Source organism: Cydia pomonella, chromosome 10 (assembly GCF_033807575.1).
Source record: "Cydia pomonella isolate Wapato2018A chromosome 10, ilCydPomo1, whole genome shotgun sequence".
NCBI classification, from domain to species: domain Eukaryota; kingdom Metazoa; phylum Arthropoda; class Insecta; order Lepidoptera; family Tortricidae; genus Cydia; species Cydia pomonella.
The window spans coordinates 19,116,897-19,136,700 of NC_084712.1; positions in this window are offsets into that span (position 1 = coordinate 19,116,897).

Consider the following 19,804-nt stretch of genomic DNA (forward strand, 5'->3'; position numbering starts at 1 on the left):
TCGAATATTAATTAAAACAACGAATAAATAGTTAATTAAAACAACGAATACAGTGATTTGATTGTATCGTGAGATTTATTATTTCGTGGAAACACTGCACGTGCACGCCCACACGACGTCAATATGGCAGACACGCCTGTTCGGTCCCCCGATACCCCGACATATATATATCGTTTTTCTTATTTGAATGTCAAGTACCTACTAAAAAAATGTATCCCGCATGTAAGAGAGCGCGTAAAAAATAGCTTTAGATTCCCACATCTTGTCAGCAGGAAAGACGCGCGAACGAGTTAAGCATACTTTAAAATGTGGACATGCCCTGCATTGAAAATTCCATAAAAGTGGGTTCCTTCCAAAAAAATATTGATTTGAAATAATAAATAAAAAAATAATAATTACTTGTATCTAAATAAAGTACCCATATGCCAACATCCAGGTTATTAATTTTCTTTTCATGGATAGTTAATACCTAACATAAATAGCTCTCGGATATTGCGAGTGCTTTCAACAATGTTTTGGCAACCGGTGAACACTAACTATCCATTGATTTATATGTTTCATTAACGATACGCTATAATAGACCGCAAACTTGGTGTATAATAGGCCACAAATTTCGTCCTTCATCGCATCCCGGGCGATAAATCGTAAAGTGGTTACGGGCGATGTGTAATGAACCCTCGTGGGTGTTAGCTGCCGATCCGTTGGTGAGATAAAGAACAGCAGCCACTATAAAACCACCTTACCTTTTTAGATACATATTGATGGTGCAATCTAAATTCAAATGGTATCTACTCTCTCTCTCTCTGGAACGAAAGCGAAATTGAGAAAAAATACAGGATATTATAGTTTATACCTATATGATCAGGATACACTGTTAAAATCTTTCGGAGCCCTCGTGAGTCGTGAGCACCACAAGCAGTTAGCTACTCAGTACCATTATCAAATGTAGCTTAATTCTTCCGTGCACAATAGCGGTTAGAGAGTTGTTGTTACGAATTAGATTGTTCGAAGTTGCGAGAGTGAAGTCGTTAAGTACCTTCAGTGGGAACTTTTACTAACTTTCTCTTTACTTAGTTTATAGATAGTTGCCTGGGTTCCTTCGTGATAGATACATGTCTTAGGGCTTTAAAAGTGAAATACAGTACGTCAGAACCTAGATATACTCATGTAATTGAATTGTATCAATATTAATAATACTTTATTTTGTTTTTTTTTTCGCAAATGTATTAAAAAACGTTTATTGTAGGTGTGCAAGTGTCATTATAATTCTGCTTGTCCCGTATTTTTATTCACAAACGGCTTATAAAAGACATCTCGGGACTCGTACATATTGATACACTTTGCACGCATGGAATAAAATAAAAATATTTATATATTTTATATTAAAACTATATTTCGGGCTATGTACGGACAAACTATTTTTGTTGATCAAGTTATTGTAAAACTAAAAGCCGTTATTAATGATTTAATAAATAAATAGCCATTCGTTATATTGTTTAATGCAGTATAGGTAAATAGTCTATAAACTAACAATTTACTTACTTACTTAAGTTATCGTTCGCATTCAGACTTCACCAACATTGCTACTGCAGTAATGTTGCGTGACGTCTCTGTCGACTGCGTTGCTGCCGCAAAGGTTACAAATCCGGACAGACATCGATTTTTTTTATACTACAACGGTGGCAAACAAGCATACGGCCTACCTGATGGTAAGCCACAGCCTATGGACGCCTACAACTCCAGAGGTGTTACATGCGCGTTGCTGACCCTTTAAAAACCTGTACACTCCTTTTTAGAAGAACCCCATATGGTAGAGGGTCTACCATTTTACCGGGAAAACGTTGGAATCTTGGAACGTCATTCCACTGCTGAACATAGCTGGATTTAGACATTTGCTGCAGTAATGCAGTGGGCAGTAATGTCGCGCTGCAATACTGCTGCAGAGACATAGGTCTACCTATGTACTATATATTTATTATAAACCTGCCTTAGAACGATGAAAGCGAGCTTTTACTACGAATAGATTAAGCTGAATAGAAAAGGTAAGGTTTATACCTATGTAAGCATTATATTTAGATGGGAAGGAAGTTTTGCCTAAGTTAACTCTTTAACTGGAAAATTAGTTACTGAGATGTACGAATTATAAATATGTATACAATATTAATGTATATAATATAATATTAATGTAAATGTATATAAAAAATTCATACTTATATATTCCGATGCGTACCTAACTCATGATCAGTGATTCAGGATGATACATGAACTAGATACCACAACTAATGTTTGAGCTTCTAGACTCTCTAGAGGATTTGGTATATTGCTAAGCTCGATAGGGCCGGCATGTGAGGCCCTTAACGGTGCAAGAGTCATATGCTACAGAAACCGCCTTAATGCTTGACGGTAAGCGGCATTACCATCGCCATCAGGCATGTTGGTTTTTCACCGAAAAAAAAGCTATTGCTAGAGTTTTAACTGAACTTTTGTCGACATTTTTGCCTCGTACCGGCTACCAAATAACCATTTTCAATTTGAAATTATTTTCATAAGAATTCAGTCAACAATTAAATGATGTTTTCGATGGCTATTATGAATTGCTTGTCCAGGAACATTCGTGCGTAGCGTTGCTGTCCCGCATTAAGACTAGAACAGTCTGTCATAAAAACGAAGTGTAGCAAGCCACAGCCCGCACCCGGACCGGGATCGTTCTAGCGTGACTCATCCCTTATTTGGATATATCATTTTATCAATCACTCGTTGTTGCCAGGAAAACTTTCACGTAGGTATGATTTATTTTATTTATATATACCAAAAGCTTCTTATACTTCAAACACAATTGGACCGAGAGCAATCTTTTAAATTACGTACCTTTGAACTGTCCTCAACTTGTCAACAACAGTTATGACAAAAACGATTGTATTTGTTTACGTAATTTAAGTAGCTAACCTTACCCTTACCGTAACCTTTAAGTTATGGTGCGAGTTCTTGTCTACCTAATGTGTAGCAATATTTTATTAAATGTTTTGATCCTGTTATTAAGATTTAGTCATCACACTTTTTTTCATCGAACATTTTTGTGCTTGAGGGGAGTTTTTTGACCACACTGTGATGAAAACTTTATTCCATTCCAGCATATCCATCTCAGCTGAGAAATATTTCAATTTAAAAATAAATCGATGCCCATTATACTATAATATTCTTTTAACTTTCCTGTATTAACTGCCTTGTATTCATGAATGTCAATAATTAAGTATGGGTATACAAAAAAGATCCAATGTAAGTTTTCCTCGTTATCTGCGAAAATCTCATGAGGTTGAATCGTGTAGGATTCAAGTTGAAGCCCATTATCGAGCCGGAAGCAGAAGCGTCTTGACTTTTGAAAATCTATGTGCACGCTGAAGTCTTGCCTTTTCGGTATCAGAAGACCACGTAAATCCTCAGTGATATAATGTAGGCGTATGGATAATTTAACTGTAATGGATAATTAAACTTAATTAAAAGTTATCTGACAAATTAGCATTCATTTGCGAGGAGTAGGAGTATCTATTTTAAGTCAAGTCAAGTAAAGTCGATATATTCTTTATTCAAATAGGCCTAGCAACAAGCACTTTTAAATCGTCAAATTTTACAAATATCTTAATCTAAATATCAGAGCAATTTATTGATGCAGTTATTATTGTTCTAAAAAAAAACATTGAATTATTATAGACATGGTGAACTTAATAATAAGAATTTCACGAAAGGATCGTCAAACACCAAAATTGTATAAAAATACTAGTCTAGAAACTTTCTAGAATAAAATCTAAATGTCAAAAAATACGGTATATACATTGAATTATCAATTTCATCATGTAGTCTTGTGTGCTATAATAGGCTTTAGAGATAAGCTTACGTTTTAAGGATAAGAACACCCTACTTATCTTTGTACACGCACATAATATCAAAGATAGGACGGTCTGGTCATATTGAATAAATCTAACTTATATAAGATAAATGAATAAGATGAATTAAATATTATCGCTTAAAATAGATTGATAAAAAGGATATACCTGTGAAATAAAAGATCTGTACATTTTGATGTTCATTAGTTTTTTTTTATCAAATTCGTCAAACCCAAAAACCTACGCTGCTGCTTCGAGGCTGCGCTGAGCTGTTGTACAAATACTCCTTCGTCGGGTGATCTCCCTTCGCCGGTTAAACCACTTTGTTAATACATACGACACTTTGTCTATAGCCGTACATAAAATGTATTCGGTCAGGCTCTCATACGAGATAAATCACCGAACATGCGTTATGCACATAACTCTTGGGCTTCGGACAACTTGACATTAGCAAGGCCCTGTCCCCATAACACAGACCAACAAATTACGAAGGCTAGAAATGGTCATTTTAAACAAAAGTATAGTTTTTACTACTTATACACGATTAATAAACGCTCGACATGTTTTGGTCCGTTTATCTTTCTTCAACAGAAGCACCGACTACACCGTTTCTACTAATCGAGCGTACCTACACGTTGTGACGTCGATCAATAGAGAGAGATTTTTGAGAGAAATCGAGGAACAAACATATTTAATTAATGATCCCAAAATAATTAAACCATCCTCCTTTTTAATTCAATAAAAATACGTCAGGTTTAAATTTCATTGTGTCATCCCTGCGGCTTTTACTATTATTTATAGGAATGTAGACAAACTATTCAAGGATCCCGATTCAGATGTAAGAACTTGTTATGGTTTTCTTATTTTAAGATGACCTTGAAGATCGGTCATGCAAAGTCGTGGCTAAGACACGCGCCAGTCACCAAGACGATCGTCAAGGTCGTATCAAAATAAATTCAAAACCTAAATTGTTAATTTAGAATCGCCACCAACCTAGCATTGTTGCACTTTCCAGACATCTTTACATTCGTGTCGAACCCTGGTTGAACCCCGAGGTTATGCGGAAAGGTTATCAGTGGGACCTAATTTAATTCATTATGCTGCCTCGTGTCGGGCTCCCGACAATGCGAAAACGGCCTATGCTAAATTCTTTAACCAGGATTATTAATGTGTTTCTATTACGGCTGCTTGAAACCTGCTGTCCCAGATGGAGGGTGACCCTTTCGATACATATAGGTGGCCTGGAAATCCAATTTAATTTGTCAGTAGGAAAAGGAGCGAGATTAAAAAAAAATGGAACTTTGCGCCTACATTATTCGAAATTGCCGCCTTTTTGTACTGACAAAGTTCGCTTGTCAGACTATAATAATACGCATACATTTAACACTTAGCTAACTTTAAATACCTATTACAATTTTGAAGTCTCGAGAAGACTTAGATTGTATAAAGGAGGCCTATAAAAAGAGTAACTAAGCAGAAATAAATGGATAAATAATGATTTTTTATGGGAATAAAGCGGTGTTTAAATTCATCCAAAATACCTACGACGTAGTGAATTGATCTTGCCATCCATACTAATAAATGACTTTGTTAGTGGCGACTCCGTTCGACACCCGTATCATATAGATTAAATTCTCCTGTGAGAATTGATCCCATGACATGATCGCATATTGCGATCATTCCAAATCGTAATTGCCTTGTAAAAGCTTTCACAAACTATATGAATGTTGGTTAAACACTTTAACGTGATCCAAGCGGCAAATGTTCCATTACTGCGTTAACAGACATAAACAACACATTTCCGATACCAACGCTACGCTATCGGGCGATCATTAGAACGGCCAGGGAGGCTTGTCGGCAAACGCGTCCTTCTCTTTGTTCAACTATTTTTTACTCTGATTATCTTCATTTTTGGATATTTTTCAATCAAACGAAATAGCGTTTTTCTTCTGATATCTAACTACCTATTTTAAGTTTACTTTTATCTATTAAGATACATATAATTTTGTGACGACATACCTTTTATAATGTCACCTCATTATTTCTGTCATTCCGCGTTGCTTAAAAAGGAGTGAAAATTGACTGGGAATTCTTGACTCTTATTACTTTATGCTACTGTTACTGATCGCGAGCAGCAAGCAGAAATCGTTTGTCGCTCCTATCGTGATGTGACGCAATAAAACACGTGCACTTTTACCATTCGCCTGTCATACCGCTAAACGAAGTATCTCCATGAATACTCCATACACTTGCACACACGCATCAATTTAAAGAACATACGATACCAAGGAATGTAAAACGGGCGACGAGGCTTATCTGTTACCGGCGTCCGGGTAATAATAAAGGCAATGTTTTCAGTTATCTTTTTGTGGGCAGGTAGGTTTTGGCGGATAAGGACGAGCCCACGAGTCCTGCCGTGTAATTCTGCAGCTTTCCGCTGTACGTGCTTTCAGCGGCTGATAACGCTTTGTGCGCTTATCTCTATTCGCCACTGGCATGACCCTGCGTTCGCTTTATGAAGAATAGAATGTTGCTTTCTTGTCGCTGAAGATCGTAGATTTTAGCCGCTAAGCCGGAGGTGACCTGCCGTGACATCCTTTGGCCGGATTTGATAGCCGACAACAATTTATCATCTAAACACGATTTATCTTACATTTTCCTTCGCTACCTTTTTATTAATATTTTGTTTATTTCTGAAATTATCGTCATTAGATTGTTTGTCGATCTGTCTATATATATACACACACACAATAAATACCAATCGGGTCGTAAACACAGTAGGTTTGTAAACCTACGTAAACGCAGGCAATCGGCGCAAGCCATTTAAAATATACTTTGTGTAAAATTTGTCTTCGTCTCCAAAAACGAAAATATACGTACGCACTTACAAACAACACTTTGAGCGATCACTCATAAATCTCATAATATGAGAAAAATACATATAATTGTGCTTATTGATACAGGAAAGGCCAGATCATGAGCACCATAAATCGACGAGCGTGTATGAGGAATGTCATGAAAGTGAAGGAAGCGAAAGAGGTATGTCAGGATCGTAGCAAGTGGAAATCCGTGGTCTCTGCCTACCCCTTCGGGAAATAGGCGTGATTATATGTATGTATTGATACAGGAACTTCCTGTTTGTCATCAAATGTTTCCCCCTAGAATCCGATGCCTGATTATGACAGATTTCGACCACTTAACTATAAACGATAATATCGTAATATAGATTATAAAAAACAGTCATAAATCGCACTATCCGTTGCATCCTAACTACTAATTAGCAATGAAAATGAGATATATTTTGTATATAAATTGATTATTTTTCCCCTGGAACTCACTATCGCTGAAATCGCGATAAAGTTAGAGAACCGAAAGGTGTTACGTGCCAAGCTCAAATCATATTTTATATTGAAGTTACCTAGGTATGCTAGGTAAAACAACAGAGACGATAGTAATACAGGTACAATGTCATTAGCAATTTCTTTTTTACGTAATTATCATTGCATCGCTAGAACAGCTTTTAGAACTGCTGATCGCTTAGCATGACTTGCGTTATCGAGGGCGCCCTCAAGTATGAAATCGCGCGTGACACAAGTCATGCTTAGCGGTTTAGTGTACCATCTCATAGTAAAATCTTTACCCATATCATACAAAGCGAGTAATCAGAAGTACTGAATTAGTTGGAAATAAACTGAAAAGTCTTCGGAAAATTAACACAAGTCACGTGAGCCTTGTCTAAAGATAAGCTGAGTAGAGGCTGAGTAGCGGCCGAGAAAATTGACCTCAAAAATTTTTGAGCTGCTTTGCTTTTTTGCTGCTGCACGGTGTCAATGCGGGAAAGCCGTCTAGTCGTGTGAACGATTTTGTAAGTTGCCATACAAATTTTGCTGTCATTGCGGTATTCAATAAAATCCCGTAAGTATACGGTATAAGGGAAAAATTAATGCAGTGTGAACTTAGCCTCAATGTATGAGATATACTACTTGTAGAGGACAACATCGTCCACGATTAAATAAATTTTATAAAAACATCCATGAAATTATTTGTTCCAAAACATTTCGTGAGCCGCAAGCCCCTTAGCCCGCCACCGTCAAAATCCAAACGTTTAGCTAACTAGTAGTTAGTTGAGGTTTTTAAAAAACCCTGACACTGAACAAGTACCCCGGCAACCCTGATAAAAGACCGAAGATTGTGACATGTCCAGGGAAATCCTGACGTATAGTAATATGCTCGTAATGTAAGGGGTGTACCGAAAAAAAAAACTGTAAACTTCAAATGACAAAAACTGATGCGATTGAGAATAAACTAAGGTTTTTAGAATAACTACAATAAAAAGCGACTTTTAATTTAGACAACTGTCAGTTTTTTTCCGTAGGAGTGATAGGCAGCTTCTTCCTAGCGCATTTATGCTGTGGCAGCTTTCCGGTTGCACCGGTCACCTGCTGGAATTGGTAATGTTTTTTGGCTGTTTCATACTTCTCTTTTAATACACTATTGCCCAGTGCCCAGCCCAATAATAGTTGAGAGAACGGCACTACAGGACGTTTGGAGCACTTACTTTATTCTATGTCAACTATTAAATACGATTTTTGTAAGTACGAAGGAAATTGTATGATTTTCGACTTAGGCCTAGAATTAAGAAACACACGTTTTCTGTAACTTTTGTAAGGATACTGTTTAGTTTATATAGATATTTTGTCATTATAATACATTTTTCTAGATTAAATAAGCTAAGTATACTATTAAAAGTATTTGTAACGATCGATCACGTGAAGAGTCACGTGATCGATCCCTCCATCTTAAATATTGAACGAGCATTCGGAAGGTGACATTCGAACGATGACAGTCGTTGCAAAATTACAAGTGGTTACGTTGATTGTATTATTAGCAGGTCAGTACGTTTTGTTTTGTTAGAACTCGAGACAATATAATTGCTTTTCTAAGCGTACTACACTGTCGTGTGGTTAGTTAGATTGGAAGAGGTTGTATTCATTGTGCCATATAAATGTATTTTGATCACACCTACCGTTGTTTTAATATTATGGTTAGACCCCTTATACTTTTGTTATCCTCACCTTCGTACGTAGAACTGAACTGGCTGGCTTCATCGCAGTTCGTTCCACTTTAGCCGCATATGTATATGTACCCCAGTTTTTACGATAATTGTGACATATGATACGGTTTCGCAAATTCTATCTTTGTGATGGGCCCAGGGTCACTTGTTCCTAGAGATCTGGCGCTTTGAGGCCTCTGTTCAAGAGACAGCATACTAAACTCTGTATCTTCAGGTATTTAAATAAAAGTAAACAAACAATTTGTAAATTTTCGGGTAGTTACAACATTTATTGGTTAACCAACCAAATACAAAACCGCCTGTATCTGTAACTAAACGACCAGACTTTAACCTACATTATTTGATCATGTTATGCTTTCATCTACCCTCAACTGGCTTAATAGTAGATTTTGTTTAATTTTATTTAAATACCTAAAGATCAAGACTATAAATTAGTTATTGATTATGAAATGCACGATACTTCGAGGTAATTTTATGTGTTTCGAAATCAGGTATGTAGGATGTTGCACATTTTCTTGTTATTTGGAAAAGACCAATTTTCAGTGATCTCTTCTATTTACCGGTGTAAAGTCGAACAGCGTAAAACTAGAATTATTTATATTGGAATATATAATATAATAATAAGACTTTTTGTCGCGGTAAGAATGCCGTAGTCATCTTGCTTAGAAACAAAATTACAGCGGCTTAAAATTTACAGTTTTTTTTTCGGTACAGGCCTTATGTCCTCTTGCGCGGCCATCTTACCTTTAGATCCCACGGGAAAAGATCCTTTGACATACTATTGAGGCAACAAAGCAGGTCACTCGCCGATAAGTTCAGGGAATGTTTCGAAGGTCAGTGCGTGACTAAATCAAGCCTCAAAGCCGGAACGAAGTGTTAGTTTTATTATGGCAGTTACAATAAATACTACCGTAAAATCAACCAGCTACAATCGAAATCGTTCAGATGCGAATATTATTTAAATGTCGCAGTTCTGAGGCAACTTATTTTCATAACAGAATGAAAAACTAAATAAACAAGTAAACGTACCATGGGGTGGAAGGATCATTCTCACTATGACGCTTGAACCAGTAACATTTAGTACAAAGACTATTAAAAACAAAAGGGCTATTAAAAGGTTATTGCGTGTTACGTTAAGATTGTTTAAGGGTGTCTGAGTAATAAAAAAAAGACAATAAACAAGTTTTATGGTAAGTATTTAAAATTCCTATGCAACTTGAAATCCATTTTGAAAATTTGAAAACTCCATTGCACACTCATATTTTTCAAAAATGGTATTTTTGGATGAAAATGTTGTAAATGCCGCGCTAAGGCATCGTTTTGATAGATGAACAATAATATTATGAAATTTTACAATTTCAATTTGTCTTAGATGAAGGGTTCCATAATAACGCCTGTTCCCTATAAGTGAAATCGTATTTTCACTTTATTTTTGAATCTTCCCCCTATTAAATACACTATTCATTATTAGAGGGACTTAATTGCGTATCGAGTTTTAAGATTTACCTCCAACGTTTCGAGGACGGCGTTGTCCCCGTGGTCTCGGAGAAGACCAAGTACGCGATTAAATCCCATTTTACAATTTAATCATGTGTAAATATCGTGAAAGTTTAAACCATTATTTTGTATGTAGATAGATATATAGACTTTATTCAAAAACAATACAAGATTGTGTGTCAAATCATAAAAACTATAAATTTAACCTATTAATTAAAATTAAAATAAATCTAATATTTACAATAGCAAATGTCATCATTAACCACAATATACATGACATTATTTACAATATACATTACTATTTATGGTAAACATCTTACATTCTGGCAAATATTTCGTCAACAGTGTCAAACATCATATTATTATTAAAAAAAAAAAAAAAATCCCCTTATCAAAAATAACTTTAATTTTTGTCAAAATTGTTCCGGGTTTGCAATGACTTTCAAGTCCATTGGTAGTTTGTTAAATAGTTTGACAGTTTGACACCTAACACTGAATTTACCTACGAGTTGTTTAGGGCTAAAAGCCGAACTAATATTTTTTATGCGGGTTCGGTAGCGCAACAACGTTAATAAAATTTCAGTGACTTCTCGCCGCTTAGTAAAGTACGAGGCGCCGACACGCGTCACTAAACCCTGATCCTGATTAATGCACCGAATTGACTACAACAAAAAAGTACTCAAGCGAAATTGACCGATAAATCCTTTACAATATCCGGACTCGTGACAGGAATACGTTTTTCGGGACACTCGGGATCCCTTACTCCTTTCTTTGTTATTTAAATGTCTGTGTCTGGTAAAAGTTTGCTAACAAATATTCCCTCAGTGCCGATCCATTAGAAAATGAAAGAACATTTGCTTGAAGCGAAACAAGAGCCAATATTTAATGCGTCGACGCCTGATGATATTACACCCCAAATTCGTTGTTTGCGAAACACTGAGTTAATATTAGTTTAGGACTAATTATTCGTCTGCCTCGCCTTGAATTACTTAAGCTAGTTCTAAAAAAAAGGTGTGTTGACCCTTCACCTTAATGATCATGAATCATCATCATCATCAGAAATTTAAGAGCTGCGCTCTTGTCGGTGAAGCGATCTCCAGGTATTTCTTTCTTCGGCCTATTCTTTGACAGCCTGAATTCATCATGGATACTGGGTGTTTATTTAGTCACCTGCAATAATTTACGGACTGAATATCTTGGTCATACTGAGTAACTTTTACTATGGGACCAATCTCGAAATCGCAAAAAAAGTACTCTCCCATAGAAAATGTCAAGGTCACACAGCTAAAATGTATGAAACAGTCAATTCTATTTTCGCGATTTCGGGGTTAGGCCCATAGTAAAAGTTGCTCAGTATGACCTATTTATTCACCCCATAAATTATTGCAGGTGGTTAAATAAATATTTAAACCCGGGAGCTATGGGCGTGTGTTATATCTAGCAGCTTATATGTATATGAACAAAGATAAAAATATATACTTAACTTTTTGAATTTACATACCTACAACCGAATTGACAACCTCCTCCTTTTGAAATATTGAAATCGGTTAAGACAAACAATTATATTTTTATATAACTTGTGTGTGTCGGATATTTGAACTAATAGAATAATCATACCACCATAACGTCACAGATAGGTAATAATTAAATTTGATAATTACGCTGACTGTGTCTCGGGAACAGAGGACATCCTTATGCAAAGCGTGTTTCTCGCAGTATAGGCGCAGCGCACACAAGAAACGCCGGGACGAGACAAGGCGCCCATTGTTTACGACGCTAGCGCGGAACGTCAGAGCTCAATCCGCTATTCAAACAAACATGTACATCGTTCCTTACCCTATCTAACTAAAGCAGCTGAACAAGGAATGTTCCTGTTATGTTAATCTCAAATCCCGGATAATCAACGCGAGAGCGAACGCCGTAGGGAATTCAGGACGACGCGACGTTTATATACTTACCTCGTCTTCTCGTTAGCGCGAACGAGCCTTCGGAATACATAAACGTGTCATCTAAGCAACTGTTGTGACGTGGCTGTTGACAATGACATTGTCCCAAAACTGAGTAACCGCAGTGTACTAATTAGGTTTAGACCAGAATCTCTTGAACTGTGCCGTATGAATTAGACCACAGTCTGACTTTGATCCTTGTGGTAGTATTCCTAGGTTTCCAGAAAACATACGTTGCTAGGCTAAAAAGTCCCCATGAACTTTCCCCCTCACAATTATTTTAGATTCGCAGTCAAAAAAGTCACACCTTCACAAATAGGAGTTAAGTGATTATAACTCTTAGGGCCACTTGTGCCATCCAGGGTTAGCCCCTCACTCCGGGTTAACCGGTTAAACCCGAAGTTACCCAGTACTAATAACCCTGTGCTAACTGTTAACCCTAAAGTACAAGTGGTGCTTACCGTAATTCCCACTAATCTGTGTCTATTCAAAAGACAAAACAATCCAATTGCGATTTTTTTTTAATCCTAAAAAGACGTAAATAACGAGCATACTTATATATAAAGCAATTTCCAAATATCCGAATCAATCATAAGTATGTACTCGTAAAATGCCGCACGCAAGTTTGAAAAGCATATCATTGGCATCCCGGAGCGTAGTAAATGATCGTGAAAATTGCTGGCAATATATTCGGTTCAAGGGTGACCCGGAATAAAGAGGAGGTCGAGACGTTTGTCACTCAATATATTATTTACCCGCGGACACTGGTAGCGACCCGCAAAAACGAGTCATTGCGTATTCGGAACTCCGAGAGATGAATTTTGAAGTTAGAATCCTAGTGGTGCTTCTCTGCAACATGTTTTAAAACATTTTTTGGCAGCAACGTCACGCTGCATTACTGCAGTGCAGCAGTAGTGCTGGTGTAGTCTGACTGAATACGGTACCTTTATTGCACGAGGTGCCACTCATTTCACATGCAATGAAGGTGGGGTGACAACACAGCATGTGGTGAAATACAAGTTATGAAGTTCATAACAATATCCGAGCCTTTTATCGCCTTACTTTGAAATAGTTATCTATTCCAAAGAAACAGAAAGTAATAGATTAAGCTGATCCCACCGCATTCAAGTTAAGGAAGTTAAGAGTCTTAATGTTTACTATGTAGTTCCAACTTTAACTCGCGACTAAGGCTCGCTTATACCCGCAGTTTTATCGCGCTGAGAGGAAACTGAATACAAATCTAATGCTTTTGATGTTTTCCTTACATTGAAAGAAAAAAATTTTGTGGAAATTGAACTTACTCACTGGTAAAGACTAATTAGGGTAGTTTTTAGAAAAAATACTTATTGGGTAAGGATTTAACCTTTTAAACGCCATGCCTAATAACAGGTTACTACATGATCATATAAGGTCAAGGAACTTAATTTCAGTAGTGCCATTTCGTGCCTTATCACAGTGAGGTCCCACGACTTTCGTATTGACTATTACTGTGACAAGGTATAAATACAAAGTAATTTTGAAATGGAATGTTTTAACTGTACCGTACCAAAATACAGTCCGATAATAAATTTTAGAAATTCATTGAGGGCGCCACTGAGCTTCAACAGGCATCCATACATTCAACTCCTTCTGCTTCTGAAGTGCGTCCTTTTAAACGTAAAGTTGTTTTAGACAATTGACGTTTGCCGTTGGCATAATCCTAGGGATACTAAGCAAATTTTTACAATAGATAAATTGCACCAAAATACTACTGTATTGTATTAATAATCGATGCCTTAATTTATCAATATGAAGTTATGTATTAAGCGATATTCCCACTTTATTTCAGAAGACTCATAGACATGTTTAAATTAGATTACAATCAGCCGACTGTCTTGAAATTTTGGCCAACCGCCTTTAACACGTTTTATGTTATTTTTCGGAGCTTAATTACCAATGAGCGGAATTCTTCATAGCAAAAATCAAACTGTCAGAGGGATTGACCTAACTGTTTTATCGACTTATCGATAAATATTTGTCACATAACGAAACAAAGTTAAAGTAATGAAATTAGGTTTTTAGATATACATACAAACAAATTAACGGTGTCCCTAATTAGCTGACCGCCACTGTATTTTGGTATAATAGTAAAGAATAAAACAGAAAATACTTTTATGATGTAAATGAACGTAACATTTAGAACAATATATTGTGGAAGAATCTTCTTTGAAACTGAAATAAGAATCTTTCTGTATCCATTTTTTTATTGTTTTCTTTTAGGATTAACCATTTTAGTTACACGGCACGGAAATCACTCATGAAAACTCAAGTGACATAAATGACATATGTGACGCTGACATGATTTACTTAATACGGAGATGCAAGTTGCTTATCAAAGAGGTCAAATGTTACAGAATAATCTTTTCAGTTGATTATGGATACCTAATGCGATATTATTCCGTAACATCGATAAGTCGATAAAACAGTTAGGTCAATCCCTCTGACAGTTTGATTTTTGCTATGAAGAATTCCGCTCATTGTTAATTACCTACGTTTTGTTTTATTTATTTAATTTTTCTTACTATTTCTTTTTTCAAATAAATACCATGTTTTCAAATATCACATACAAATGTGATTCTTGTGACAATTCAACTAGTGTTGCCATTATGTTTCGCCTTTAGTTCCATTTTATTTAATTTCTACACTTTCATGTAGAACTGTACTCCTACCGTCAAACCACTCAGTATGTAGGTTACGTTGACCATTCCAAATAAATATACTCGTACGACTTCACCCCATAATATTTTTATAACGCTTTATGTGACACCATAACAACATTAAGAAAATACATTTACGATAACTATACATCAGATCTTACTTTGCAAAAGTTCCCGACTTTTATCTTTTCAGTGCATTTCGCGGGAAATAGAACTATGTCGGGATGAGATTCAACTCTGCCTAAGTTATAAAGGCTTGAGGCAGTTTGGCTGTTGAAGTTCATGTGATAATGTTATTCATATTGGGTATATAATGTAGGTATTCTGTTTTGATTTATTCTGTTGTATTATTCAGCGAGCAGGGTATATGTAATGTAAAAGCTAAGGGAATGTTTGAATGTTAAGTGTAAATTATATTTTCAACATTAGAGAACTAGACGTAGAAAATGGGATCGGATCGCATGTTCCGATACCGTATGGAAGTATGAACCACGTGATCGTCCATAGAGAAAAAGTTTTTTCCACTTCTAAATATTTTCCATTCTCATTTGTATGTTATTGACACAATAGAAACCTAGGTTTATAAGTTTTCCTTTTTTTTTCAAAATTTGCATAAAAAAATTTTTTTATGCATGCTGTGTGCTGTGTGTGTGCTGTGCATTTTATGCAATGCACAGTATACATATACTTATATTTTGCTGAACCGATCGACATTAAAATCAAAGTGATTTGTTAAGATTTAGTTAGTGGAAAACATCTTCTCCCGAAATAGAGTTTTATACAAAAAGTACCGTTATTTCGCTAAGGCCGCATAGTTATTCATCCCTCTTAAGACTCGTCTTACCGGCCAAAGACTCCATCTGTCTGCGTCATTCGACATGTAGCAAGTCACTGCGGTTAAGGGTTAAGGGTCCATTATCTATAGGTATCCAATTTATATCTCATCATATTTTACTGCAGGCTCTATGTGATCATTATCTTATAAGGTACTGTAAAAAAGCTATATACCGTAACCCAACTTTTGTGGAGTAGGTACTATGCTGCCAAGACATCGAATACTACGCTCATAAGTCACTTTTGCAGTTTTGAATTTGAATTTAGAACCTTCTTATAATCCATTATAGTTCAAAATTCGATTTGATTTTATCAAATCTAACCTATTAAATGTTGAATATGACATTACGAGTTAAAGCACGCGTCTTCGTGAATGACACGATCTATAGGAGGCTACAACTATGGTCCAAAACTTCAATACGTAATTAAGTAGATTTAGTGTGATTTAGTAGATGTCTAAACCACTGTTATTGCGTGAGTTATTTTTCTCGTTGACCTATATCTATGAAAATTCCTTGCTTCAAAATTGCGCCTTCAAATCATAATTTTGCCAACCAACCAGCTGAGATAAGTACTAGTTAGGTACCTATATAAGTACATAATTCTATTTATAGATACTTCGGTACTCACGAATGAAATTGCCGCGATTATATTTAAAATAAAAGCAAACAGAGATATTTACAGTCAGTAAAAACAATATGAAACGAAAAATATCTGTTTTGAGAGAAGCGCAAAAAAAATCCGGAAGCGTTGAAATTTTGATAAATTACACTTGATCCGGCGAAAATATGAAGGAAGCGTCATTCCGCAAGTAACTGCTGAGTGAGTAATGCCCTTTATATGAACCCCAATTTATTCGGCTTTTCTAATACTAAGCCCGAAACATGATATTGCTCGAGGGAAAATTATACGTCATCCGTTGTGGGGTTATTCTCGGCATTTTGCTGTTCTGTTCTGTCGTATCTTAATTGGAGTCTCAGTCAGTCATAAAAAAAATCAACTTTGCATACAAAATATCATATTTTAGGTAGTATACAAGATATATATATATATTTTTTTTTTTTTATTCCGAAAAGGTAAGCATTTGACCACAATCTCACCTGATGGAAAGTGCCGATGTAGTCTAGGATGGAACATGCTTACCTAAAAGATGTCTATTCACTCTCGATTTAAAAAGGTCCAAGTTATAGTGGACTGGGAATAGATTTGCAGGAAGTGAATTCCACTCCTTAGCCGTACGCATGATAAAGCTGGATGCGTAGCGTTTAGTGCGAATCAGTGGTAAAGTAACGACGTAAGGGTGAAACGCAAGGCCGCGTCTAGTCCCACGGTGGCAGAACGGAGATGGGGGGATAAGATTATGTAATCCCATCGCACACTCCCCGAAATGTATCCTGTAGAATACCGATAAACAGGCTACCTTTCTACGGTGTTCTAGGCTCTGCAGTCTAGCCTCTACCAATCTCGCATCCCCAATAAGCTTCCTAGCGCGTTTGTCTATGGAATCTAGGGTGGCTAGCTGATACTTGGCGGATCCATCCCAAAGGTGACTGCAATACTCCATACACGACCGGACTTGAGCTATGTAAAGCTGAAGAAGCTGCTCCGGTGTGAAGTACTGCTTGACCCTAGAAAGGACGCCTAATCGTCTAGCTGCAGATTTAGCCAGAGATTCAATAAACGCCCCGAAGCTCAGGTTAGATGAGATACTTGTGCCAAGTAGCTGGAGATGGTTGGATATCGGTACGGATACATCCCGGAAAGTCGGAGTCAGGTCGAAAGGACTCCGTTTCGCAGAGAACAGACACCCGGACCTTTTGGGACCCGGGTATGTCCTTAAACTACGTCCAAAAGAGAGGTATGGGCAATGTGAATGTCATCTCGCCTTGTGTGGTAGGGCACAGCACAGCAGATGCCATTCCAGATCTAGAGCAGAGCCCAACTGGGGAAGTACCTCCACCTTACAGAAAACCGCAGCCAAATAACACTTGACCCTACTCATAGTGTTGTGTTCCTGCCGGTGAGTAAGGTTGCCAGAGCTCAACGAGGGGGGTGGGGTTAGGGTCGGCAACGCGCATGTAACTCCTCTGGAGTTGCAGGTGTACATAGGCTACGGAGACTGCTTACCATCAGGCAGGCCGTATGCTTGTTTGCCACCGACGTAGTATAAAAAAAAAAAAAAAAAACGCCTGTGTTTTGGTAGCGTTGAATTTGACCAGGTTTGCGTCGCCCCAATCGGATACTACCTTAAGTGTCAAATTCAGACGGTCTACCATAGCCTGTCGATTAGATTGGACTTCCTCTTTTTTGGCCCGAGCATTGGAGAGATATCTGTCCACGACAGTGCTGTCATCGGCATACCCAAAAGTATCTGGGACTAGCATGTCGTTGATATGCAGCAGAAATAAGGTCGCGGACAGAACAGAGCCCTGAGGAACACCGGCATTAATAGCCCATTGGTCAGATGTGTAGCCATCTAACACCACCCGGATGGAACGTTCACTCAGGAAATTCTCAATCTAGTTGCACAGGCCGGCTGGTATCCCATATGCTGGAAGCTTGCTCACCAAACTTGCATGCCAGACCCGGTCGAATGCTTTAGAGACATCGAGAGATACCGCAAGGGCTTCACCGTGCCTCTCAATTGCCTCGCTCCAAAGATGGGTAGCATGCACCAGAAGATCTCCAGTCGAACGACCCCCGCGGAAGCCATACTGAGAGTCGCTGAGCAAATCGTTATCCTCTAGGTGTGTTAGGAGCCGCTTATTCAGTACACGCTCCATAATCTTGCAGAGTATGGAGGTGACCGAGATTGGTCGGTAATTGGCTGGGTCTGAACGACTACCTTTTTTGGGCACGGGTTGCACGTTTGCAAGCTTCCAACACGAGGGTACTACGCCAGTTTCGAGCGACAGGCGGTATAGGCGTGTTAAGATTGGGGACAACTCGGCTGCACAGTTTCGCAAGACAATAGCAGGGATTCCGTCGGGACCGCTGGCTTTATTCACGTCTAACGTTCGCAGTATTTTGAGGACTTCCTTTTGATATATGTATGCGATTGTACTTATTGGTATAATCAACTTTTAGTAATAGCAGTAACTCAGAAAAAAGAATTCTCGTTTCCATACATTTGTCGAATTGTACTTTATTATGGAACACCTGATTTTTTTGCGGTTTCAGGGTTGCTTACAGTAATGAGTAAAAACAGACGTGTCCCATCTGTGGCTTATGCAATACACACTTCTGGGGCAAAGTTTGGGGCTGTCTTATATCTTCAGTTTTCGGGTTAATGTTAATGTTCATGTTCATGTTACTGTATATGGGTTGATATACGTCTATTCTTTAGTGACCACGAACATGTATACCACCTGGTATCATTAATGTCTTAAGGTAATATTAATATACCTTATAGCTGTCAAATGTGCTTGTAGGTAAACCCGTATTTTTCCACAAAACTTATTTTGTCTCCAAATACAAGCAAGTTCACTCACCTTTGAAGCATTTTACTCTTCAACATCATTGGACTCTAACTCAATACATTTTGAAGTAAAAATCTAGTTGGGAATGAACAAATCAAATGTATCATATACGTGCGATGTTAACAAGAAAATGTAAAGAAGACTGCAGCCAAGAATATCACCAACCGTTGAGCGAGTTCACAGTTCTCAAACTTTATTATTTTCAGCGCTCCCTCGAGACAACTATTTCATTCGTTTTTGTTATAAAATGGGGATTTACTATGTTATCATCTGAAAAAGCAGACGCGTTACATATCCCCAAAAGGATATAAATATTTTATGTCATAATTTATCCGAGCTATAAAAAGGGCGCAGCGTCTCGAATGATTTTGGTCCCGTGTTAACTTACGGGAAATAT